Source organism: Cyrtonyx montezumae, unplaced genomic scaffold (genome assembly GCF_038088225.1).
Source record: "Cyrtonyx montezumae isolate F1298 unplaced genomic scaffold, pur_monq_1.0 scaffold_4, whole genome shotgun sequence".
In the NCBI taxonomy this organism is placed as follows: domain Eukaryota; kingdom Metazoa; phylum Chordata; class Aves; order Galliformes; family Odontophoridae; genus Cyrtonyx; species Cyrtonyx montezumae.
This window is the reverse complement of record NW_027072045.1, coordinates 26,224,450-26,252,047: the sequence shown is the minus strand read 5'-3', so window position 1 is coordinate 26,252,047 and position 27,598 is coordinate 26,224,450. Positions and strand designations below refer to the sequence as shown.

General features: G+C 37.1%; 1 long non-coding RNA gene across 1 annotated transcript in view; it reads right to left on the bottom strand.

Moving 5' to 3' along the window:
- LOC136055161 (uncharacterized) overlaps window positions 1–27,598 on the bottom strand; it is a 250,563-nt gene that overhangs the window by 4,826 nt on the left and 218,139 nt on the right. The window contains exon 3 of the long non-coding RNA XR_010622812.1: window positions 19,708–19,834. This is a non-coding gene — a long non-coding RNA (uncharacterized LOC136055161). The remainder of the gene's footprint in view (window positions 1–19,707; window positions 19,835–27,598) is intronic.

Genomic DNA, 27,598 nt, shown 5'->3' with positions numbered 1-27,598 from the left:
AATTTCTGCACAATATATGGATACAATTTTATGGATATATGGATGCAATTTAAAATGCATCTTGCTGTTCATTCAATCATAACAACCAGTGCAACGGTCCACCTGCCACTCTTCTATGGAAAATTTCTTGAACACAAATGTTTTTCCAGTAAACAAAGTTATTACAGAACACTTTTTTGTAAGTTATCACATTTTCTCTATTCCATTTTACTCTTTACATTTTTACATCTCATCTTAACAGTAATGAAAAAAAAAAGCACTTTTGCTCCTTAGCTGAGGATAATACCTTATTCTGAAGCAGTTTCACTGACACAAAAAATATATATATATAAAAACTGAGAACTGAGATGAATTAAGCTTTATTATTTTGAACACTATCTAGCTATTCTCGGAGGAAAAAATACTTGCTTTACCTGGCTCTAAAGAAACATAATTGCATGTATACACATATGATTCATCCCTACAGACACTCAAGGTCAGGCTGGACTCATCAGGCTCTGAGCAATCTGATGAAGGTGTAGGTGTCTCTATTCATTGGAGGGGAGTTTGATCAGATGATCTTTAAGGATCCCTTGCAACTCAAATGATTCTACAATTCTTTATGCATTGTGTGTGCGTGTACAAACATATGTATATTTATCTCCTGAGATCTGAAAGCAGGCAGCAAGTATAATAAACACTTCTTATGAATAACTCTTTTTCAAGATGTAAGTACTTTGCTATCTGCACTTATTATGTTTCTCTTGTAATTTCAGCAGGTACACCCACTCACTTCCACTAGCTGCCTTTCACTTACAGTACAGAAGTGTAAGTTCTTGACTAAATTTTATAATAACATAATGATAACATAAGGAATATAGCCCTCTTTAATAATGATTTCATTAATTACAATTTTAGGCACTAATAAAACTAAAACACACTCTTTCTTCTCACTGAACTGAATGCTTAAACATTTTCTTAAACAATGAGTGATTCGAGACATGCATGAAACGGAGCACGCTGCAGTTCATACTGCGTGCTTCATCACACGGCCAGTTCATAAAACACATTTAAGAACTTCGGAGCACAGCTTAATGTCAGATCTGCCAAACCAAACCATAGTGTTCAAATATTAATACAGCTTTGCTAGTTCATGTCAGTTCTCACTTCATACTTCAGCCCAACAGAAGCCCCATTATCACTCCTGTTTCCCTGAAGTTTCGCCTGCAGGGAAGCATGCACCTAGTATTCCGCACAGATGTTAAATATGTTTCATATTCATTTCTCAAAAGGACTATTTCTTTTCTGTTAAAAGACCCTGCCATGTCTCCAGATAATATTGATTTTGAATACTTCATGTAGATTGTTGCATTTCCTATAAACAGGATCTATTATTGAATTAAACCACAACATGACACAATGCCTTCTGGAATAATTACATAGCTAGCAAGAACCCAGCCTGTACCAAAAAAATAAAGACTAAGACGTTGTTGTTCATACTAAATTCCACTAGATAGATTTGAGAAAACCGGTTAAATATTCAGCAGAACAATTGCAAGTAGTTGTTGCCAAGTTTGTGTGTTTGTACCTGTCTTCGTTGTTGCAGTTTGTACAAAATGAAAAAAGAGAAGAACACAGAACACTGAAGAACTTGTGATTTTACCTAGGAGGTATAATTTGTCAATACCATGCCACGAGCTGTACAGGGAGCACAGAGCAGAAAGCTTACATAGGACTCCCATCAAACATCAAAAACAAGCAAATGGAAACAGAAATAGTTCCTGAACCTTCCACTCAAGTAACAACAGTAATTAGTGGTAAAAACCTACACCATCTGTTCCTATAACATGCTTATCTCTTTTAACAGACTAGAATCAAGGGTGAACCCTTTTACAGGAAGTTCTATTCAACATTAATACGACTTGCCAACACTCCAAGTATGTTCCCTATGAAAAGCAAACTGTTATGGTCATGAAAATGTCATTACTGAATGTTAAAATGCTGGAAAAGCTGAAGGTTTTTGTGAATTGTCACATTGTAAGGATATTCCCGTAACACGTAGGAAACACAAGGAACCTCAATGCCTCCGCTTCCAAGCTAACCCAAGTATGTCTCAAACACAATTTATGTTTTGGGGGCTCATTACCTTCCATAAAATAATACATCCATTAATGTATTACTGTTCATTAAAGGTATATAGGTGTGAAATGGAGGAAAAAATTACATTCAGATCATATGTAAATTAATATGCTGCCTGGCATATGAATGGAAAAGCCAGCAGCTGCCTTCTGGTCCTGAATGCTCATTTGATTAATGAATTGCTGGGTTACAATGTCCACATTCTCTCTGTTTTTGGCTCCTCCAGGAGGATAACCATGTTCTCTCATTTCCTACACAGACCTCTGTCCTACACTCAGCACATGCAATGGGAAAACACTGGCTCTGAAAGAGCCACCCTGCTACGCATGTTCCACTTAAAAGCAGTTTAAACTTAAACTCCAGGCAAGATGTCTCTGCCAAGAATTCAAGGCTACTTGTCCCCACTACACATGTTCATGCCCATTAGAACTCCAGGGCTGGCTCTGTTTCAATCAACATTTTTGAAGTTTTTTAGTCAAATTAACATGTTTTCCAAACTTCTCATTAGCCTACAAATCAAGCTTTCCTTGCTGCCCAATGACAGCTACTACCTCTGTTTCCACTGAGTTCCTTTGGTAGAGTGCTTTGGCTCTACTTTAAGTCAACTCCCTGATTGTCATTAGTTTTTGGTGGGAACACCTTGAGCTCACCCTGCCATCAACACTGCTCCTTATACCTCATTTTTCTCTTCCCTGAGACAGCTGCTGTACCAATCTTTTAGCTTGTGGTATAGCTTTCTATCTTGGGACTGTTACTCATTCAATTTCTCGGAGTAGAAGACTCATAAAACATCTTCTCTGCTATTCCGTCCTTTTCAGCAGCCTTGTTATATACTCTTGAAACCTCAAAACACGCTCCAGATTATGCATATGGTATGATAAATTCTGAAAGGATGATATTAGCCTCAGACTCAGTCTACATATGTCTTTTTATTTTGTTTCTAAGGAGGGACTGAGTGTGCCAACATGCTTTCTATTTTGGATCAATTTTGGATCCTCAATAAATTTACCCACAAATACAGTAAGTATTACAGTGACAAATACACTCATTTATCACGGTTGAATGCATGTCTACACATTAAGGTGAAGAGAAGTAAGAAATAGGAGACAGTTGGGCACTATCTGTAGAATATCTGGAGACTTATATCTCCATTGCTGATGAGATTCCTTCTATGAAGATTTTTCCTTTTTAGCTTGTAATTCAATAATTGGGCTCTCCAATTGTCCTTTCTGCAGCTTCAGTTACATTAGGATTCCAAACAGATCCCCACATTTAGATCTCACACCTTGTAAACTTAAAAACCCTATAGTTATTGCTCAACTCGGTCCTGCAAATTTTAGAAAATCTTCTTGGAGATAATTATTCAGTTTTTTACTTCTATCTCTTATGTATGTGAACTGATAGCAATGGAAGACTATTGATATCTGGACCTTTAGACTTCTGAAAGAATGGGTAGATAGAACATGGATTTCATGAATATTAATTTAATGCTTTTTTTTTGTATCAGTTGAGTATCTGGAGTATGTCAAATTGAGAAATTGTAAGATATATTCTTCATGAAATTAATTTATTCACTGCAATATTATGATGACGTCAATATAGGAAAATATTTACCTACTCTATAGTGCTAAGTAAAAAGAATACATATTTTGTTGAGTATGTTCAGTTTTCCCTTGTTTTTCCAACACTTGTAATGACTATCCAGCTAACATATAATCCTCCCATGATTTGTGAAAACTACACAAGATGAACTACATAAAACCACTGGCGTGCTTTACTTTATCTTGTTACCTCATAGCTAGAAAATCAATTTTAAAAGGGTGCTGATTACACTCAGAAACATTGTCTTCTGCGCACAAAGAAACATCACCGTACACCAGTGACTTTTTGCCATACCAATCTGCTAGTTACAGAGAAAGAACACAATTGCAATGTTTTTCTAACATCTGCAAAAATCTCCAATTATAATCATCGTGAGAATGAGACAGTAAAAGCCATCTGATAACCTTTAAGGCATATCTTAGGCCACCAATAGGCTTTCACATTAATAGCCGCATACATATATTTTGAAACTACTCCTACCACTTTTTCAACCAATCAATGTTACTAATGATCTTGGCTTTAAGATTAAACTTTTATAAACACAATTTGTTAGACTGATTATATGATAATAAATGTATTAAGAATGCTAAATCAAACATTTGTCCACAGTAATTCTGTCACATAAAAAAAATAAGCAAGCAAAACCCTACCCTCTTCCAAGTAGACAGAAACACTCACTAACACTAATCCATTAAATTGATTGCAACCATTTTCCTTCAGTGATTAGCAACACATCCATCCTTATCAGATAGTAAGGCAGCATACCATGCCTAAAAGATAACCCTTACTCAAATGCAAGAGTTAGCTCCAGAATTGTAAAACTGCATGAACAACTACTACAGGACAGCTACTAATGGTGTGAATGAAGTATCACAACTGGAAAGCAGATTATCCTGACTTTACTCACAATAAATGACACCCTATCTTCAAGGAAGACAGTTCAGGTTTCCTCCCATTGAGTTGAGGCAACAAGCCTGGTTCTGGCCAAAGGATGTGAAAGCTGCACGCTTCAGCTTTGACTTTGCCATGCTTTTCCTTCTGAAGACCCCCCACCCAGATCAGTATATGAATTCCAAAAACAGCTATAGTAAGCAGGTGAATCAAGATTAATTTGTCCAGCTTAAGGAAAGGAAACTAAGAAGAAAAACTGGCTTTCAACGTAATAAAATTATTTTCAGGGTCTGTATTTTTACATCTAAATCAGAAAATAAGGGAATGGAGTAGTGTTAATCAAGAAGTGCAGCAGTTTTAAACCACTCCAATCTCATCAGAAAGTGATTGGGTTTTATTTAAGTGAGTTATACTGTGGATCATACATGCTAACACCACAAGACATAACTCTGGGTTAACCCTGGTTTTACCTGAAGATCCAGATTAATCAACCTCAAATACAGAACATGAACAAGTTAATAAAAACCACAAAATCCAAGATAGAATATGCCAGTGCACACAAGAACAGAAAATGAGACAAGCTCACATAAGAGTCATTAACTGAAGAACATTTGTTACGAAAGAGTATAAGGAGCAGAGGCCGAGAGAAGACAAGGCAGTAAGATGACAAAACCTCTGAGGTCACTCACAGACAACCAGAGCAGTCATCAATGCACAGGAAGCCAAGGAAAAAGGGAATGAAGAAACTCCAAAGGGAAAGTACCAGAAGGGACTCGATATCACCAAATGCAAGGTTGTACCGGCAGAAATTGTCTGACAAAAGTAAGCTTAAGCTTGTGAAGAGCTGGAATATATAATCTGGACACCAAGAAGTTGAAAAAAAACAAAAACAGATATCCAAGACATAAGAGCTGAACGTGACTACTGTTTACTGACAGAAAATTAATTGACTGCAGGAAAATATATCCAAGATAGTTTTACAGTATTGTCCTGATTCTTTACAATGTGAAGTAATACTGGAAATATATTTGAAGAAGTTCTGAGAACACAAAGAACTTACTGAAATGAAACTGGTCTTGATGTACAAGGAAAAATTAAAACAACAACAAAAAACTTGTATGTGAAAGGACTGACTCAAGGTTCTAGAACTATGTTTGGAAATAACAGAAATGGTTTACATGGATGCTGCAAATAAAAACATAAACTGTAAGTTCCAGAACATCATACAGGATGGGATGTGTATTTCTAATAAAAATTTTATAGTTTTGTTTCAACAGCTTGGAATTGAGCATTCAGTTCCACCTTGGTTTTTATTTAGCTATAGTTAAAAGGAAAAAAAAAGGTCTTCAAGAAGTTACAGGGAAAAAGGAGGAGAGAGAGCAAGCTGAAAAGAAATAGTAACCTCTTTAGGCTGAAAAAAAAGATGCTGGAGGCAATGCTAAAAATTTCTTCAGGTTTGTGGTATGGATCATAAAAGTGAAGTTGTGTGAAGCAAATAATATCTGCAAATGATCAAAAAAATAGATACCCTAAGAGTTAACATGGCATTCATTATTTAACGTGACAGTAAGAAAACTACATACCCATAGCAGACTTCAATTTTCAGGCCATTGACATTGACAGGATACTTCTGCTGAACAAATGAAGACCAAATTCACTTTTGCAAGGTGCAGTGCAATTGATATTGCACCTGGCAAGCTAAGGGGACAGAGAAGCCTGGGTTGCCTTTAGTGAAGTCTGGCTTTGGATGAAGTAGCATGCAAGTTCTCATTCTTACTGATCTACTACTTGCAGTAAAATGGACTGATGTAACAAAAATAAAGAGCAATTCTACTCCTTGATAATTTTTCCTGCAAATTACAGAACAATACTAATAAAGTGTTCTGTGAATTTCAGATATTATGGACAAGTAAACCTGAGAATTAGAAAGTCTGCTTTGGTACCATCTTTGATTGAAGAAATTAAGGATCTGCAGCATCATGTATAGATGGAGAAAGACAAAGAAGAAAGCAAGACGCTTTCAAAACTAACAGTACTGCCAGAAATCAAATAAGTCAAAACTACTGAAATTTTAAGGATCTCACACAAAATTCATTTTACCTAAGTTCTTCACTTCCAAAGCAAATACTACATAATTGTTATTCCATCCTACAGGTCCACTGAAGAGACCTTGTGAACTTTGTGGTTTGGTAACACCTCAGAGATTTTGTTTTCAACAGAAAATTCTACATTGAGACTGTCTTCCTTTTAATGGCAAACAATTTCTTTTAGTTAGCTATCCTGTTTTATGCAGAATCATAGAACGGCCGGGGTTGAAAAGGACTTCAAAAATCATCTAGCTTCAACCTCCCTGCTGTGGGCAGGGTCACAAACCACTAAGACCAGGCTGCCCAGAGCCACTTCCTGCCTTGCCTTGAATACTTCCAGGGGAGGGGCATCCACAACCTCTCTAGGCAACCTGTTCCACTGCAGCACCACCCTCTGAAAAATTTCCTCCTAACACCTAAACTAAATCTCCCCTACCTTAGTTTAAAACCATTCCCCCTTGTCCTGTCACTATCAACCCACGTGGACAGTCACTCCTGTTTACATGCTCCCTTTAAGTACTAGAGTACTTGTGTTATCCCTGAATATTCAAGGATGTGTTGACAGTACCTGTAACTACTAAAGGTTTGGCTTGAAACGCTTTGTATTCCATCTCTATTATCTACTGGTATTATCAAAAAATTGCAGATCCAGTTTGGAGCTGGAGTCTAATAATTCTTTCACACCGAAAAAGTAATACCTCAATGCTCATCTCCAGTGTGGTGCTTGAGATGCATTCAAAGTAATTTATGTTCACTGCACACATCAACACGTACAACGTGTTGCTTTAAATTAATTTCTTTTGAAACAATAGCCTCTTCTGAATACTTTAATTTAGGGAACATTTTAGTTGGTTCTATGTAAGTCAAGACATGATTTAAAGGTGGTCTACATGTTTATCATGTAGACACTACTGCACTGATTCATCTCAAAATTCTGAATGCCTGCTATAACTTAGGTTATTGTAATACTTTTTCTAGCACTCTTGGCACCAAACAATTGTTGATGAGCTGAATTTGAACAGATCGTGGTGCATTACTTAAATATGATTCAACTATAAATTTCTAGAATGTCAAAGAGTTAAGCTTTATCAAAGAGTTAAGCTTTAATGCATATTGTTAAAGAGAGCCTCTTCCTGCAACAATTTTCAGCTGTCTCCAACTTTTATACATTTTTACATTAATCTGCCACTGGGGTAATGCTGTTTCCACACTATTTTTCTTGTTGTTGTGATTAAAAATATTTTAAAATAATGTTGACTTAAAGAGCTGTCACAAGGAAATTAGTGACTCCACAGCAGGTCAGAATATAGATTGCTTTTCTAATGTGCTGGGCACTCCATTACTTGATGAAACGCAAATAGAAACAGTAAAATAGGCAGCCAAGGCTTACCTATTTAATGTGGATTTTTTTTCCAGTCCTGCAGAAATCAGCTCAGCTACTCCTACTGATATTGATCTCAGTAGGACAACCACTTTTCTCCAGGGAAGTGAGTGCAATGAATACCTGGGTATCTTATAGTAATCTTTTCTCACTTTACATTTCACACTGCATGAAACTTCATTAATGTCCATCCTTCCTGCACTAAAAAACTAGGTAAAGTATCCTTTGAAGTTCATTCCTCCTAACAACACCTCTGTGACTGCAAAGAAGGGTAAGGACTGAAAGATGTCTTCAGTGTGATTGCATTCAGTGTTCAGACAGAACTTCAGCAGCAAAAGGGATAAAGCCACTGCTCCACCTCCTGAGGGGTAATGACCTTCCAGGGAAAAAACATGACTAAGCAGAGGCATTTGAGATGCTGTCACAGGCAGTAGGAAAAAAAAAGGCCAGGGTTGTTTGCTGTAAAGGAATTGCAGCAGAAGCATTTTTTTGCATGAAAAGGATGTGCAGTGAGGAACAAGATATGCAAAACATTGACTTATTCCAAAAACTGATAGGTGTTGGGAAGGAACATCATCAGTGTAGGTCACACAGAAAGGAGCTTGCAGGTTTCTGGGGGCTTGTAAGCTTCCTCCAACTGCACCAGATTAGAGACATGACATAACTTGTCAAATTCTTCAGGATGATTTAAACAGAGTCAGAGCATGTGGAAGAAATAAGCCAAGCCATTCTGTAAACATCAGAGTATGAAACTGCACTGTTTTAAAATAATAAACCATATATGAGATCGGCCTTGAAGTCTGTCAGAAGATTAAGTTGTCCTGAGCATTACCATGCAGATTTATTTTTTCTTTAAAGAAAATGTTGTTTTTTCTCCTTCAACACCCTTCTCTCTGTGAATCTCCACTCCCCAGGTGGAACAACTGTAATTAAGGTATGATTATTCAGGTCAAAGAACTTTTGAGTATGAATGTATTAAACTATGTACTTAAATGTGTTTTATAAATCTAAATAAAAATATCTTTTAATAACTTTTAATAACTTCTAAAGGAGTTGAAAACATGTATCTGTTGTTCTCTTTATTTTACTACTTACAAACTTTTCAGGCATGTACATATGACTTAGAAGCCTGTATTTAGTACTGAGAAGGCCTAATTTGACTGACCACAACTTTCTCCAATGAATATGAAACCTGAACTTACAAATGAAGTATCACCTTGTTTCACAGAGGAGTTCATTTGCAGAGACATTCTTTTCTGTTCAAATCAGAAGTATGTAGTTTTTAGACAACTAGGAACATATAGCAGCATGAAAACATTTCTTGCTACAGGCAAAATGATTTTACTTTTGGCAGTTTTACAGAAAAGCAAGTCAGTTACATTTTCACCTCAGGTGGTTCGTGGAATCAAAAAGGCAGTTCTTGCAGATGGAAAACTCTCCTTACAAGCAGACAAGCTGTTTGCTGGGGGGAAATGCAAATATTTTGCTCTTTCAAACTTGTGAATATTGGAGAGAAAAATCTGTCTTCATATATGAATTCTCAAAACAGAAGTTGATATTTCAATAGAGTCTTCTTGAGTGAAAATGGGACAACCCAGCCTGGTCACTACACTTCAGTTATTTCACAAAGTTATCATGAATTTCAGTGAGAGGTTGCAAGTACAAAAATCCTGCAGTACCAATCTAAAATAGAGATTATATCAGATGGCCTCAAACAGATTGGAGGTGATCAGCAGTGTCTCTGAAAATCAACAGTCACCAAGTGGAGTCCCAACACTGCATCTCCTAGAGAAAAAGCACCAACTCTCTACACAGCATATTCTGGAGTACTTCATTCTTGCTGAGAACTGTCCACAGTTTGTGACCACTGTGGTAAAACGAACCACAAAGAGAGCACATACACAGGAGGAGAGCTGCTACGACAACACAGGTTTCCATTTGAATGCAAAGCCAAGGCTTAGAAATACTACCACCTTCCATCATTGCATATTTCGGTGCTACACATCTGTTCTATCTGTTAGACTGAATCCGTAGAAGCAGAAGTATCTTCAGCGTTGTAAATATATTGTTAATTGAGAAATTTTTATGTGGTTTAGTGCTTTTGCCTAATAATGAATGGTCAGAACATGATCCATTTTTGCTTGCTGTTCATTTTAATAAAGCTGACCATATTTAACATAACACAAACAAGTATATCACGTAATACGGAGGCTAAGACAAACATGCTTGTAAACTACCTGTTGAAGTGAACTGAGTAAAACAATTTCTAGATTAGCAATTGTCTAGTCTTATTCAATATTTTCCTTTTATTTTTAAGCATCAAGAAATCACATTAATTTCCCACCATTATGAGATTGAACGGCCTTTTATTCCACCACTATTAAAATTTACTTTCACAATCTATTCCCCAAGTACTTCTCTCCCTCTAGAAATTTCAAATCCCATTAAACCTTACTTTTGGTTTCTATTTGAAGACTCCGTAAAGCTTGAGAGGAGTTAGGCTCCAGTTTGAGTTGGGTTCTTATCTGATATCTGAATGAATACCTCTGAGAAAAAGCCAGTTCCTGAAATTTTCTTATTTAACAGACTCAGCTATAGAGTTTGCTCTCTTCCAAATGTCAGATCTTTTCACTCCAAATTTTATACTTGATCAACAACAGATTTTTCGCATTCTATGTTTTCTTTTATAGCTACAGCTACATAACATCCCTTAAAGATGTATTGCACCACAACAAATACCTGTGTCTTAATAAAAGACATCTTCCTTTTCCTAATTGCTCCACAGTAATTTTCAGTCTGCCATAGGGCGCTCCCAATAGACTGTTACAAGCACTTTTCATGATCTGCTGGCAGTGCTCTAAAGCTCTTTATCACAAAATCACAGTTTTTATCATCTTTTGGACAATTTGTAAAATTCTACAAGCTTAGTGTGTGACAATTTAAAATCACTTTTCACAAGATTAATCTATGAAAGTGGAGAAAGTACGGTTTGTGCTTCAAAAAGGTCATGGAGAAGCTTTCCATTAAGCAAATCAATATGGTCACAAACAGATTTTGAAGTCCTACTACCATTTTAATTGGCTAGCATAGCCTTCTCACAATTCCATCTCAATGGTGACATTAATTACAACTGTGAGAATACAAGACTTTGCTAACACAAAGTGGAAAACAATTATTATGCATTGACTGGCTATGTCTTGCTACCACACAAACATATCAGAGGTGTTACATTAAACATCTAATATCTTTTCCCACTCAACAGATTCACCTCTTTAAAGGACTTACTATGACATTCTGTTCTTCAGAATGTAGCATTAGAAACATCAAACAAGTCCTCCACACAAACAAAGCAAAGAACAACAAAAAAAAAACAAAACAGTATCAAGGACCATTGAGACTGGTCAGCTCAACAATGATGAACTTCTCTGGCCTCTTCCTAGAGAGATATCAGGGCAGCTGCCGAACAGGTGAGCTGAAGATATTGCTGAGAGCAGAGGAAGAGGAAGGCTGACTGCCACTGTCTCCCGAGAAATACATCAGCCTCCTTTCTTCCTTTCTGGCTCCTCTTCAAAGTTTATCTGATTGTTTGCTTTGGTAAATTTATGTCAAAGACTTTCTCTCAAGCTCATATCAGCTTACATCTATTTACTTTAATCTTCAGACTTCACACATTCTTAATGAAGTTCCCTCTCAGTCATGTGTGTTTCCACTCCATGTCACCAGCTCCCAGTTTTTGGCATGAAACAGTCTCACTGCTTATTCTATCCCAAGGTCCCTGAATGCACCAACAGCTCTCCCTCATTGCCTAGCACTCTTATAAACTCAGTTCTATGTCCCATACTTGTCAAACTAGATGCTGTTTCTTCTCTCTTCTGTTTGGTGACACTAGAACTGAGGGACAATGTTACCCTAAGATATTCCTTCTGTGTCCTTGCGCTGGCTGCAGGCCATCTTGCATTCACATCAGACTTGCCACATTCAAAACCACTGCTTGATTACCAGAATGAGTATTGCAGACAGCATTTAAGACGTACTCAAGAGCAGCTGGGGACAATTACAAGATGAGCTTGATTTACTCCATGGGTCTGGCATCTGTGCCATCTAGTCAAGACCCTGGAGGTAGAAGGCAGCACGTGCAAAGTGGCAGAGTGCTTATGTGCATGCAGTCTGGCACTGTGAATGCCAGGGGCACAGCCTGAGCAGCAAAGCAGGGCCTTTGGAGCTTTCAGACTGTGCTTAATGCATATGTTAAACTCTGACTTTTCAAATTACTTACCATACTGAGTCATATTTTAATTAATGTGGTGTACACCTTCTGAAAACATCTTCTTAAAAACATTAAAAAACATTAAAGCTTCCTAAATTATCTTGAAATTATTTTAACTGCTATTTAGTTTTTCTACATGAGGTATCTTTCTCCATCTACCTTACAAAAACCAGCTGAAATTGTCTGAAATATTTTAAAGAACAAAAATTGTTTGTAGGAGAAAAGGAAAGTACAAGGAAAATTCTATCTCCCCAAGTCAATTTGCACAGGGTTAGGATTAGTTTGAAAGGTTCTGAATATACTCCCAACAGGAAGTGTGTCCGTACATTCACACACACACCTATGTACAACTGGGTACACAGTCTGATCTGTACCTCAAATTGAAATCATCAGCATTCTATAGTCTACTTTCTTTGTCTCCAGTACTTGCTTCTAAAATCAAACAGTTCAACAATGTTTAAAAAACACTACATTTAGTAATGAAATATGGTGCATTTTTAAATTCGGGCTGAGTCTCTTAATGCTATCAGACAGTACAAAAACAACAGAATAAAACTTTGGATCTGTATTCCCTGTGCTGGAGAGAGTAAACTGTAATTTCTAACTCCTCCTTCTATTTTAAAGTCAATTTAGAAAGAAATCAAAACACTGACCTGTAGTGGACATTTGAAACCAAAAAAAAGTACATAAAAGGCAAAATTATTAAAGGATAACTTGGGAGGATGAGAAAATGTTCATAGGTGATATAAACTGCCAGGAACAATGTGACAGAAAATATTGTTGGCTTGTAACACTGACAAAGTAACTTTCGTCTTTAACCAGAACTTTGAACCACAAGAACTGAAATTAAGATCCTCCTGTGGTGGTGTATCTCCAACACATACCAAATGCAGCCTTACCCATAAACAACAGGTAATTTCTAAGAGGTGGTATCTCAAAAGCGTTTAGAAAACAAATGCACCTTTCTGATAGAATCTTATCTTTTCTCAACCCCTCAACAAAGGCACTGAAATAAGCCTGTCTGTGCCTGCCTGAGGCTCCATGCCAGCTTGCTAGAGCCAGCAGTGATTTGTTTTGTTGTAAGCAGTGAAAATAGATGCCTGTTTGCACTTGGGAATTGAGTGAATTTTCTCCATAGTCAGGGAAGCACCAGTCAAACGGCAGACATACCTGTGCCAAAAAGGCCAAGCACGGGCACCATCAAGATGTATTTGGAAAAAAAGCACAAGGTATTTCTCTAGTTAAGATGCACAAGAAGTAAAAGTAGTATATCCTCTTCCTAAGACATAGAATTCTATCCAGACAAAAATCCATAAGTCAAATTAGTGCCAGTTTTGCTTATTGAATTATGTCATTTTCATGCTTAATTTATTTCTGGTTTGAAGAGTTTCTGAGAATATTCTCTTATAAGCATAGCTACTGGTCCATCAATGGTCTACTCTGGTGAAACATTTTCTCCTTAAAACATTATTTTTTGATACAAAACCCACTTAAGCTGATATGCTGATTCATGGAGTTGACATTTTCAACATAAGATACGCTAAAAAGAATTTAACTTCACCACCACCCATTTCTATTGCAATGGCATTTTTTTTAATAAATACAAATATTTTAAAGCTAAAACCAAAATCATTTGAGTGAATTAGTCACTGGAGATGTTACATAGCTGCAAGAACACAGAAGCATACACTGGCTAAAAACTAACTAGTTCATTAAAATCCAAAGTGTGTTCAGAAACCTTTGAAATACTTCATGCATTGCTGACTGTATCTAATACATCGTGACATTAAAGTTTAAAAAAAAAAATCATTCAAAAGAAGGGAAAAGTAGAAAAAGCAGAAGTATCCAGGATGGTATAATAGAAAAAAAGTTATTTGCCACTCTTAAATTCAGTATGCAAGCTACATTTCTATGTTTTTTCATGGTTTGTTTATATTCATAAAATACTCTTAAAGCAGAAATTAGTGAAAGCTCTCCACTGCAAATGATCTAACATTAGCCAGCTAGGTAAAGGTAATCTGTTTATAAACATTTTTCTGTGAATCTTGAAAAAAGGCCTAGTGCCTACCCATCAGAAAATGGAGCTTAATAGACAAATAGTTTGTGTTATGTGATGCGTGTATCAGATTCAGGACACCTCTACCAAATTATGTCTTCAGAAGTCATTCAAAAGTCTTTTTCCCTGTACTATGTTTACTTAATTGTGCTAAGTTGGGCAATATGCAAAGTTAAATTAATTTTCATGCAGAATTTAATCTCAGTACACTTAATCTGGTACAGGCACCAGTATCAATGGTGGGCTCGCTACATCATCTGCACGACCTTTATGAGCTTTAGTGTACATAAACATTGCAAAACTTTGCACATAAGGATCAGAACATTATCCATGATCTCCAAGAAAACTCACTAAAAATATAAGGTGTCATTTAGATTCCCACTACTCAATACAGAGGAACTGAGATGAGGTGGACGATCACCAGGATGATGTGAAAACCTGAGAGCCTGTCTTGTAAGACTATATAATACAAAGTAGGATAATAAACCACAATATGAATGAGTGCTGTGGGGCTTAGCCCCAAGGAGAAGGAACAGCCATTTACACTGACCATCCATTGCTTGTTCCGGGGAACACTTAGTTCATCCATCCCATGAGCACATGAAAGGTTGAATCAATCAAGCCTAAGAAGAGCTGTATTATTGATCAAACCTTGCTTAAGCCTGAAGAAATCTGCACTCTTAATGAAGTCTTGCCATAATCCTCCCTAAACAATATTAGAGCCTTATTCTCCTCTATTTTATTGAGTCGTGCATATGAAATAATCACAGATATAGCCTAATGCACTCCTTACAAATTGTACAACTCTAGGCATCTACTTTAAGCTGGAATTCTACTACTAAAAATCCAAACAGGGAAATGTTCTGCAAGATTCATTAACAGCTATGTAATCTCTAAACTATTACTGGAGGGAAATGAAAAAAAGCGACTACTTGTTCTGCAAGACTTCTGATGACTGCCTCTCTCCAAGCCACCACAGTCTGAAATTAAGTGGGCAGCTATTCTACCATTTCATCCTATTTTCTATAATGGTCTATCATTTCTGCAAATTATTACGTGAATAGCTACCTAAAATACAGTAATGGATTTGTTTTCTGTGTGACAGCAGAGCTGCATAATCTAAAGACACTTACTACGTCCTGACTCAGCAGAGCTCATTTTCAAAGTAACATTGATTTTAGTAACACTGCAAGTGCGAAATGTTTCATGAATCTATTAAAAAAGACGTATTTCTCAATTAGTTTGTGGAAGGTATTTAACTTGCCTGTATCTGACCAAAATGAACGGAGCTTGGTATTTCTTTCTGTTTAATATTCCTATGAGTCATGCATTTCAGCAGCAGTACATAGAAAGACATTCCCTATAATTATTTCATCTGAAACCAATACTAATCCAACTGAAGCCAATGGAATCGTTTCCACTGACTCCAACTGACAGTTGCCTTTAATAATCAAAGATGAACTTTTTCTGTAGCACTGAATAAATTAAATTCAAAAAGTAAACTAATCTGCTATCAGTAAGTATTATATTAACAATTTGGCTCTCGCTTTCCTCAGTGGATTACGAGCAAATGTAAGGTACCACCACTGAATTGCCATGAGACCTAAGCATACTATATCACGAAGAAGCAAAAACAGGATGTAATTTAAGACACCTGCTTTCCCCAAAACATTTAGCAAGACTTTTTCTAGGCGCAGGTTCCTGTCAGTTAGACTTATATCCAAAGATGTTAATAGAATATAGTATACATTTCACTATTTGCAGACTATGCAAGACAACATTTAAATAATGTACTTGTTCTTTCTGCAAGGATGACTGATTTCTTGCAGGTGCTCTCAGTGGAATAAGTCGGTCATGGAAAATACTTTAAGATCCTCTGCTTTCGGATAGGATTTATGTACAGCCAGCATGGCTCCTACAGGCAATTGGTGGGGGCTGGGGGAAGGCCACCCTGAGAGGGTGACAAAGGAAGGGCAGGTATCCCTTCTATTAGCTCTGCCTCAGAAGGGGAAGCTCTCAAGTCTGGGCATGTGTTACCTCCATAGATTTTGCTTTTCTGTATAAACAAGCCTATAGGCACAATGAATGAAAAACAGCCCTCATGGAATACGCAGAGCCAAGAGCTGTCACCAACCTTCACAGACCTTCCTGTTCCTCTCCTGAACAAAGGTGGGAACAGCTGCCCTGAGGGACCTTGTTCTTACAGGCTTGGGTGAGGACCACTCGACTCAGGACAGACCACGTGCTTGCTCTCTCCTCCTAAAATATTAACACCTTTTCCTAGCATGTTACCTTGCAACTAACATTACAATAATTCTAATCTCACAATTAATGGAGAGAATACTTGTTTTCTTAATCTGTGAAAATGAATTCAATTTGCATTCTTTAAGTTTACAGGAATCACTGGTTGGAGAGTGTTTTAAAAGTTAACAGAATTAGTGGGTGTTGATCAAGTGTTACTGCTACAAGAAAAAGTTACAGCCTTGCATCAAAACAGAGAAAAATAATGAGTGTATGGGGAATTGGGAGCAGAGCTGTGGGTACTGGAAACAGCCTTACTGTCAAATAGCTGATGAGAAAGCTTCTCACATACAAGAAACTTGTTCCCAAAAGACTTGTAAGTACAGAGAAACAGGAACAGTGGGTAATAATGCATTTGATGGAGAAGACTTAAGACAAAATGAAGATTACCTTCTTCCTACACTTTCAGAAATCATTGCTCTATCAACGTTACTGGTGAAAGTTACTCAAAATGCAAATGCCTACCTCCCAATTTTCCCGGATCAGGAGGACTGAAAAAAAATTCATCCAGCCCCAGAGCTGAAAAATGAGCAAAGATGTTAATGGGCCCCTCAGATGAAAGAGCTGCATCTGCTCACTCGCGAACACAATCATTGTGAAAAAAACCATCACTGTATGGAATTTCCTATAGAAGGTTTTGCTGCTTCGCATTAAAGAGTAATATGTTAGCAATGTGGGGCAAGAACAGTTTATCCTAAAATAAAGCATTATTTTCTTAATCATAAAAGGTACAAATACTGGTGAAGAGTTCAAAAGGTGCCCTTCATCTGAAACTGAACATATTTGTACACCAGATTCTGCAAGGAAAAGATGTAAGAGATGGAAAACAAAAGAAAACCCACGTTATCAAAGGAACAGAGATGCCTTTGGTCTTCTTAAGCACTCTGCTAGAACCTAGAGAGAAAGAGGCATGTTGGAGACAGATAACGTCATATCTACTCTCCTGAAGTGAGAGGCCTTCTATCACCACTTTCTGCATAAAACAATGAGAGAAAGTTGAAATGTTCCTCTACTCAGGATAAAAATGCACACTGTCTGGATTTTTCACATAATCTGACTTGCAAATTGCCTGAAAAAAAAAAAATTCAAGCAGGATATTCAATTCCTAAGCTAAATTCCACAAAATGGGTATCTGGGATTGGACTGTTTTTCTCATTTACATTCAGTTCCACTGCCAGAGTGAAGTAGAACAGATAAAAGAATAATGCAAAGAACAAAAATTGTTTTCTGCAGCAATTCTGCAGTGTTTTCTTTTCTACTCCCTCCTGAAATAACATAACGCATATGACATATGTAAAATTCCTGTAGAAGCACTTTGGTCTGAATAAATTTAGCTCTTATGAGAAGGGTAACATCAAAACCAGTGAACAGTATGAGGCTCTACTAAGACAGAGTAACTCTGCCACCTTCATGGATAAAGACTGTACCTCCCCCCAAAAATATTCACAATTAGAAAGTAGTAATTTTGTCCTTCAGAAAATCAGATCATATTTTTTGATTGTTCTGAAGGACAGGATGGTACAAGTAAGCAAACAACCTGACTAACTTCCTTACATCCCAACCTATATGGGTAAATAATTCCCTGCCTGTGGCCTGCATGTCAGCAGCTCATTGTTTAGAAGCATCTGATCTGGGGTTCAAACATGAAATGTCCCTGAACACTTCTGAAACCAAGAATCACATGATCTGTTTCTGGATTTTCATTTGCTGAGTAACATAACTACATCAGATTCTTTGTATGAATAACTGTGCTTATAAATTAAACTAACTTCTATTTCTGACCCTTACCAGCTTTAGCAAACACTACCACATGATAATTCCACCAGCCTTCCATGTTCTATTTTAATTGCATCAACGTGTATTTTATGCCATTTTTCTTAAGTTTTAGATTTTTAGCACTTAACTGTATCTCAGTGTCTTCTCCAATTCTAATCAGGCACCTCCCTCACACAGGCTTTGCCCCCAAAAGCATATTGTTTCAAGATTTTACCACAAAGAAAGTCTTAAAGAGAACAGTGAAAGAAATATATGCATTTTGCAAAGTATCTACTAATTACAGCTCAGCTGAGAGTTCCTCAGTACCAGAGAGTTTTCTGACTGACACACATGAAGGAAAGAGCTCTACAACTATTGTACAGACACAACTTCAGGTAAGGCTGGGAAGCAGATCTGAGTATAACAAGAACAAAATGGCAAAGATTTAACTAAAGCAGGTAAACATATGTGTACATAGAGAGATACCAAAGAAGATATGTATTCCCATCTCCAGAAAACAACAACAAGACTACTGAGCAAGGGTAAGCACGGCTTGCTCAGAATAAGAACTAATTCAACTAATTCAAGAATGTATTTTGTATGATAACACGATTTGAACATTTCAGCCCTATTCAACAACAAAATTATGGTAAAAGATTTTTATGTTATACTCCTGTTTTATTTTAATAGTGATCCCACATTATAGTGGAATATTAATTTGGGGTTATTAAAATATATCCAATCTGTACTGTTTGACCAAGATAGAGTTACAAAAGTAACCACTCTGCTAGAACAGTCAAAACAGGGCATCCATTATCAACCCAGTAGGAACACCTGGTAAATAGAAGGCATTACCAATTTTTAGTTTTAGTATTAAAATAACAAAACAAAACCCCACCATTAAAGGTGGTGGTGTGAAAGATGAAGATACTGAAAGCAATTGACTTGAAGACAGAAAAAATAACTCATTACATAAATCAATAAATAATTAAAATCAGAAATAATAATAGAAAGAAAAAATATACTGTGTTCTACTTCCGACTGCTTTACAGTAGTTGGGGATTTCACTACTCCTTATTTCATAACATATTTTGAAATTCATTTTATGTTCTTTATAATGAATTTTTAAATGAGCAATACTTTTTTCCATAATTTAGCCCACAGACATCTGAATCACAGACTTCCACTAATATATCTGCATATAAACAGTTCTCTTAGAATTCATCTGTTTTAATGACTTCTTTCTTACCTGAAGTCATAAAGTTCCATGTGGGATGTATAAAGCTTCCTGCTGCCCAAGGCCGTGTTGTAAGGGGCACAAGTACATGTTATTTCTCTGCTCAAGAGATTCAGCTGGGGAATGGGTACAGAAAGAGCTACAAGAGAAAAACAGGAGTTAGCATTAGTATCTGAAGGAAATGAAGAGAAGGTGTCTAAAAAATAGTGTGCACGTGTTGCCAGGGAAGGACAAAAATAGGGAACAAGAACAAAACAGTTTTGGAATAAGTAAGCTCCAAATAAAGGCCATTTTCTCCACAGTCACTGAAGGATAACCTGTAATAGCATTTGAAATTGCAGACAAAGCCACTGGGGTAAAAAGAGACCAGGATCCCAGAGCTGAGTGTGCATTCAGCAAAGCAGTTTGGCACCTAAACTGTTATCCCACCAGAGTGATCCAGGTGTTCATACCAAAGACACCTCACTTCGCAATGCTGTTGTAGTTGCCATAAATACTATGATAGAAGGCTGAAAATTTGCCGCATACTGTCTGGTTGCAGTCACACAAACACACACAGTGTTGCAGTTTGGGTTGTGACACAAGCTTCACAGCTGATCTTCATCTGGGAGGACATACTCCTACCCAAGGACTGGAAATGCATCACTTGGGAATCACAAGCAATGCTCAGAAATACCACATGAAATATCAGGCAACAAGGCAGAATTTGAATGAATTTCTCTCAGCTGTCAAACAAAAATTACACCAGTATTACGCTGGTGCATGGGGCACCTTCTCACTTGTGCACAGTGATGTCACTCAGCCTTTAAAAGGAGAAAACTGACTCTAAATATTCATCTACTGAATTATACAAAGTTTTTAATTTAGCCAGTATTCAAAAAAAGCAGTATCCAACAGAATAATAAATTTTATTTACACCTTTAACACATACTGTATTTACACATTATAACAACATACTGCTTTCCACAACTCTACCCAATACAGGGGAAGAACTTCTGACATATGTCTTTTAACTTTTTCACTGCACTTTTTTCATTCCTTCAACTAGATAGGCACAAGACTGTCATAATTATAATATATTCAGAATTTAGTTCATTTAAACTGATTTTATCATATTATGTCATATAATCCATGACTACTTTTTTTTTTTTTTTTTTTTTTTTTTAAGTCCATGACTCTTCAAACAATAATAATATTCTGGCCTAAACCACACACTCCTACAGACTACAAAAGAGGAAGCATTTTATTGTAAGTTCTACTTGTCCTCTTACTCATCGTTATTTACTCCCTGGTCTAAAACCAAATGTATTTTTTAAACCAATGACTGTTTCATTATTTTCAGAGGTTTATATCAGCACGGAGAACTTTTTCAGAACATTGTTCATACCAGAGAATATATTAAAGTATCCACCTAAATGACTGAAGCTATGTGGTATAAATCAAGACTGCATGAATTCAACAAGGCAGTTTATATGAGCCACTTTTTCAGTACTAATAATTCCATTAAAAAGCTTGGTTCAGCTTCCATTACTGTCAGTGAAATAACGTATGAAATGACTTTGACTTCTATATTTAGTCTCTTTGATTCAGTCTCAAGTTTCCAATCACTGATGTTATGACAGCATTCTGATCTATACCCACTGCCATGCAAAATGGAAGAAAAAATCGTTTTCTTGCAGCACTATATGAATACAACAGAATCTTACAAAACCAGTGATAAAGGGGCAAAGCTATTCAGCATTCAGACAAATGCTGGATAACTGAACAGAAAATAGAGAGATAATTATAATGACTTTATATAAATCAAAAGCATTCTTTCAAAAACCCTAAAGCAGAAACAGCAGGGGTCTAAGAGGAAGACAATGAGTGCTGCCAGGGAATCAGAGATTTTCATAAGAACAAAAATTAAATAGACCGGCAGTTCACATTAGTGATCAACTAATTTAGGAGGTGCCAGAAGAATCCAAGACAATGAAGTACATAGGGAGGGTAGATCAAGTGTGTTCTCATGATATAAAGAAGAGCATACTGTTAATGAAATCACAAAGGTTAAATTTAAGTACATTAAAAATTAATTAACAGTGTATCTTAATTCAACATAAAATTATCCAGAACAACTCATTGTAAGAGAAGAGTTAAGAGATTAATTTGACTAAGACTGGATTGTACATTCCAGTGACTGCACTCACGTTTATAAAACTTGTGTGATTTTTGAGACTGAAGCAGCAGTCAGCCACTGCTTAACACAAATGGGGATTTTTTGCCTTCCAAGCTGTTCATTGCTCAGTGAAGATTAAGAACTAGGACAGTCCTGACAGGGAAAACTCCAGAAAACTGGACAGCTTACTGTGCTACAAAACATTACTCCATGTCAAATATACTGTACTAATTGTCTACATCTGCTCAGAGCCCACATCAAATCCAAAGCAGTTAGAGTAGCTAAGCCAATCCTATCAGGATTACGTATGGCCGCACCTCGAGTACTGTGTTCAGTTTTGGGCCTCTCACTACAAGAAGGACATTGAGGCCCTGGAGCGTGTTCAGAGAAGGGCAACAAAACTGGTGAGGGGTCTGGAGCACAAGTCTTATAAGGAGCGGCTGAGGGAGCTGGGATTGTTTAGTCTGGAGAAGAGGAGGCTCAGAGGAGACCTTATTGCACTCTACCACTTCCTGAAGGGGGTTGTGGTGAGGAGGGGGTGGGCCTCTTCTCCCTGATAAATAATGACAGGACGAGAGGGAATGGCCACAAGTTGCGCCGGGGAAGATTTAGATTAGACCTGAGGAAACATTTTTTCTCTGCAAGAGTGGTCAGGCACTGGAATGGCCTGCCTAGGGAGGTGGTTGAGGCACCATCCCTAGCGCTGTTCAAGAAGCGTTTAGATGAGGTGCTAAGGGATTTGATTTAGTAGTTGGGTAGGGATAGTGATAGGAGGATGGTTGGACTAGATGATCTTGTAGGTCCTTTCCAACCTTATGAACCTACGAACCTAGGAAGAGTGGGGAAAACAACAATCAAGTATCAAGAAACACAACAGCTAAAACTGATTTTGGTCTAGTCAAAGTCAGATCTGCTTGGCTGATAGACAGTAACATGGTGGTAACAGAGTGTTCAGAGACAAATTCAGGAAGTATTTACCTCACTGGACCAGGTTTGTAAATTTGCAAGAATTGCATAGGGAAAATCACCTGATTGAAGTTTAAGTAATGTCTGAGACATATGCTGCAGATGACGGATTTGCTTTCTCCAGGCTGTCAAAGAAGGATTAACTCTTATTCACTGCAAATAAGTACACAAACACTGACAAAACCAAGACTGAATTTTGGAGGTCCCATTCCTAGGTGACTGGCCACACCTCAAAAGCCTTTTGTTTGTTTTTTCAAGACCTTCAGCAGCTCCAGCAGGCTGTAAGAGGGACCTACCTGAAATCAGTGAAGGACCAGCTTGCAGAGTTAATTAAGCCTTTAAGAGTAGTTGCTTGTAGCAGCAAGAAAATTACAATACACTGTCTTGACCCTGTTTATTGCCCCTGATAGAAGTAAAAGACAATCTCTACTACTGCTGTTGCTCCAGAATCTGATCTTTCTTTTTTTTTTGTTGTTGTTGTTGTTGTTTTTTAAGATAAAGCTGACATGATAGAAGAAGCAGCTGATACCACCTGGTAAATCCATGTTCAGGCTTTAAGTCAAGAAACTCCAGAGAACGCTCCTACAAGCCCTACTATGTAGGCCCCTACAGAAGAATAACATTATGTCAACCTCAGGCAGATAACACGGGAGGAAACTTTGATATCAATCATAAAATAAATATATTTCCTCTGGCAAAACTGGGTGATACCTATGTCAAGACAGATATAAGATCAGAATGATAGTATTCCCAAAGGATTTTAGGAGGCAAAAAATGTACGGTACCACTTCTCAGATGGAGATGATGTACACAAAGGTTAGAAAATGCTTTTTCAGACTGAACCTGGATTTTTTCAAATGCCTCTCAAAGCTCAGCTGAAAGGCATCCAAGTCAAGTGGAAATGTCTGGCTTTAACAAAACTAAGGCTTGATCCTTCTAATCTGATAGATTTTATAAAACTTGTATCAGAACACAGGCACCTTATTCCAGCCACCCTGGCTCACAGCTGCAATCTGGCCAAGAGAAGAAAACTGCCATGATCTTTGTTAGCAGCCTGACTATCGAACTCTGTGACTCCAGTGGCACTCACCAAAGTCTCAGCCTATGGCTAGTTTTCAAAGAATAAAAAGTAAAACTTACTGCAAGAACTTCTGAAATTCAAGTTGTTTTCATGTAAATATTTCTTTTCCTCATTCAATATTGTGAATAGAAATGTTACAAAGGAGTCTTAAGACCTTTTTCTTCAAGTTGTGATTGCCATAAGCAATGGCAACCATCTTCAATCTACAGTGATTTCTTCTACCTTAAAGGAAATGGACCAAAGTCAAGATCACTGGGATGTAGCACAAAATATTTATGCCTTATAACCTAGATAACCTAGAAATGCAGAAAACAAAATAGCTGTTGTCTCACAGGAATCTAAAAACACGGAAGATGCCCTTCCCAGAACAGTCAATCAGTCAGAGGAATCATGTTTCATATTTATCTGTCCCACAGAAAACCTATTTTTTGAAACAAAAGTTAATGATTTAAACTAAATGACTTACTTTGTAGTCTACTGCATTTTCCTACCTTAGAGTAACTCACAAGCCCTTTGTGCATTTACATCTCCCAAACAGACAATGGCATTGATGGCACTGTTTACGATACGGAACATCAACTGTATGGATACCTGTTTTTATCTTCCTCCAACAGGATGCATCCTTTGGAAACAGATCTGTCTTCTCTCTCTGTCTGCCTGAAACTATTCACTGCCACAGTTTTTCTATAGGGACTTGGGAGTCAGCATTCCTAAATCTTTACTAGTTAACTCTGAGTCACTTGATTTCACCTGACTTTTTCCCTGGGATCCCACCACAATACTGGATTACTGCAGCCCCAAATCTAAAAACAGCAAAGCATTATTTATCCCTCCAAAGGACATAGATCGAATGAAAGAAAAAAAAATGGAGGGGAGGATGGGACGTGGAAATACCACTCAATCTTTCCTTGCTGGTTTCAATCCATTTAAGCCATAATCCTGTTAGCCTGATCTCAAAGGTCTGAAGAGCTTTCACACAAGTTTTGATGGAACTTGACTGAAGAATTTTAAGCGAAAAAAAAACTTTTATGTGAAATATACAGCTAAATTGTGCAATGTTAACCTTGTATTTTGCGTCAGTTCAAAATAGCAATAGGACTACAGTAGGTACAAGGGACTCTGGTGGACTCCATGGAGACCTCCGAGTGGCTTACCGGTATCTAAAGGGGGCTGTCTGTCCCCTTACTGTCAGCCAACTGCTTCCAAGGCCTGTTTGAACTTGGACTTCTTAGTTACTACTGGTGAATTTCTGTACCTCATCTGGGAATATCAATCTTGCTGTAAGGAGGGACAGTGCCACCTAACAGCTTCCTCTTTGCCATTGCTAAACATGGCATTTCCTGTGCTGTGCCCACTGCACTCCACTGCCTCTGAGGTAACGCTTTCCAGGCAGGTCATACAAGCATACAGAACTTGATACCAACAAAAGCAAGGCACCTCCTCTCCTTTCAACAACACAGATTCTGCTATATTTTGGACATGCGTGTTGTTTCAAAACAGTTTTATTCTGACCGTATGAATTTTATATTTGAAAAAGCATCTCATGGTCAAGGACCCTGAAACATGAGACTTCTGCCAGAACAGTGACATACCTCTCTTTTGTGTTGTTACACAAAAAGCATTATTTTACATCCCAGTCAAGTATGCTCTTAGGGCAAACAGCTGAGTATCTTAAGTAAATCTAAAACTCTAATATAAAATAAACATACCAAAGAAAGACTGGCTTCTTATTCATTCTAATTAAAGCATTTATCCACTGTGCTCAGATGTTAAGACTCTGCCTTATTACACTGGTGAGTATAAATCCTCCCAGTTTTCTAATTTGTAACAGAATGCATTCAGTAATCAATAGGGTCCAATCTTTAGCTTTGTGAATCAACTCTAATAACACATCTGTTTTCAGAAATATATCTATAATTTCATTTGATGTTCATATAAATTTCCTCTGTTTTATTGATGGATTGGAACTTCTACATTTTATAACAGTCATATGACCGCACATACTTTTCCTTGTTCTATTTGCTGCTCTTGTTAAAAATGGAGCTTTATGAATTTGAGATCAAAAGATTCAGCCCTCTTGGCTATTGAAATATTTCTGAGTTAATGTTAATAATATAGAAGAGACTGAAGAGATTGAAATTAGGCCAATACTCTCATATTTCTGAACTGACTTTATCTGTAACTGTTAGCTAGATTTTTCATTTTTCCTTCTGTTTCAAACCACTGTGAGATACAAAGCTGGGAGCTTTTAGAACATTATAAAGGGAAACTCAGCAATGAGCTGTGAGTTAATATAGCAAAGGGTGAAAGTGGCGGGAGTGCTGAAGAGTTTATTTACAGTACTTTCTTTTCAAGACCTCATGTTCTCACAGCATTTAAGTATCCATCCCATCCATCTACACAAATGAAGCAAAGCTTCCTTTTGTCCTAAATTAAACACAAGATTTGCTGGTTTTGAAATAGTTCCTACAGGATGCAAATTATGTTTATGCAGAAATGAGCATGGAGGTTACTTTGCACCTCTCTGCTGCTTGCTACTCTTCTGTTTGGGGAATGTAAAAATCACAGTTAGATGGACTTCAGAAATTCAGCAGCTACGGGTAATTTTGACCTTGCTGTTATGAGAAGAGGAAGGTAACATCTGTTTCACATTTCCCCTGTGCGAGTGTTATACTACAAGAAGAAAAAGTTGCCTAAGTTTCATTAACTGCTCTGCCTTATGCACACACTTGTTTCAAACAGACCCTGGTGAGCCAAAAATAGGAACGTGAAACAAAAACTGTTGCAAAGTCATTTCAGAAAAATCATACCAGTACAATCTCTTAAAGAACCTCTCAATCATTTCAGTAATTCCCACCTAGAGAAAATAAGTATATATATATTTACTTATATGCAGTTTTACCCAGGATATCAATAAGAAATATCTGTCAACTGTATCATAAGTGATTAAAAAACATCTTGACCACTTCACTGGATGGGACAAGGAAAAGAACTACCCCAGACTTACAAGAAAACCGGGACTGAAGAATGCTAACCACAATAGTACAGTCTGTATGAAAAACAAATGCTTTCCAATCAATTGCTCTATGAGCTCTGCCCAAGATAAAGACCTTAGAAGTACTGAAACTCCTGAAAACTCAGCCACAGATTCTTTCTTCCTTTCTTCCTCTAGTATCCTACTTGCTCTATGTCCTCCTCACTAGTCATGAAGACCTTTGGGACTGTTTGAAAGATCACTCTCAAAAACTGATAATACACTCTAGGTCCCATATTATGACTTAAATTTGATGAAAAAAGAGATCATCCCAACCCAGTGGAATTTTATATGTGAGGCAAAAATTCTCTATCAAATCAAAATTCGCGAGTATGCTTTCCCTCTTCTTGTTTTGTAGTAGAATATTTCAATTTATATGTTGCATTTTGCTTAATAAATCTGGGTGATTTAAATCTACAGCATAATATAACCTCTCTGGATCAAAGCACATACAAAAAATAGGATTGAAATGATGGGTTGACCATGCAATTTTAGGGGTTTAAGCTGTTGCTAAATTTATTAGCAGTTTCATCTTTGAGGTAACGAGGTGTAAGCAATTGCTAGGCCTTATGTAAGCAGGAAGGAATTATTAACAAACAGATGAGATCAGCACATTGTGTTACTGTGATCAAACTCAGATATTGCATTCAATCTTTTAAAACAT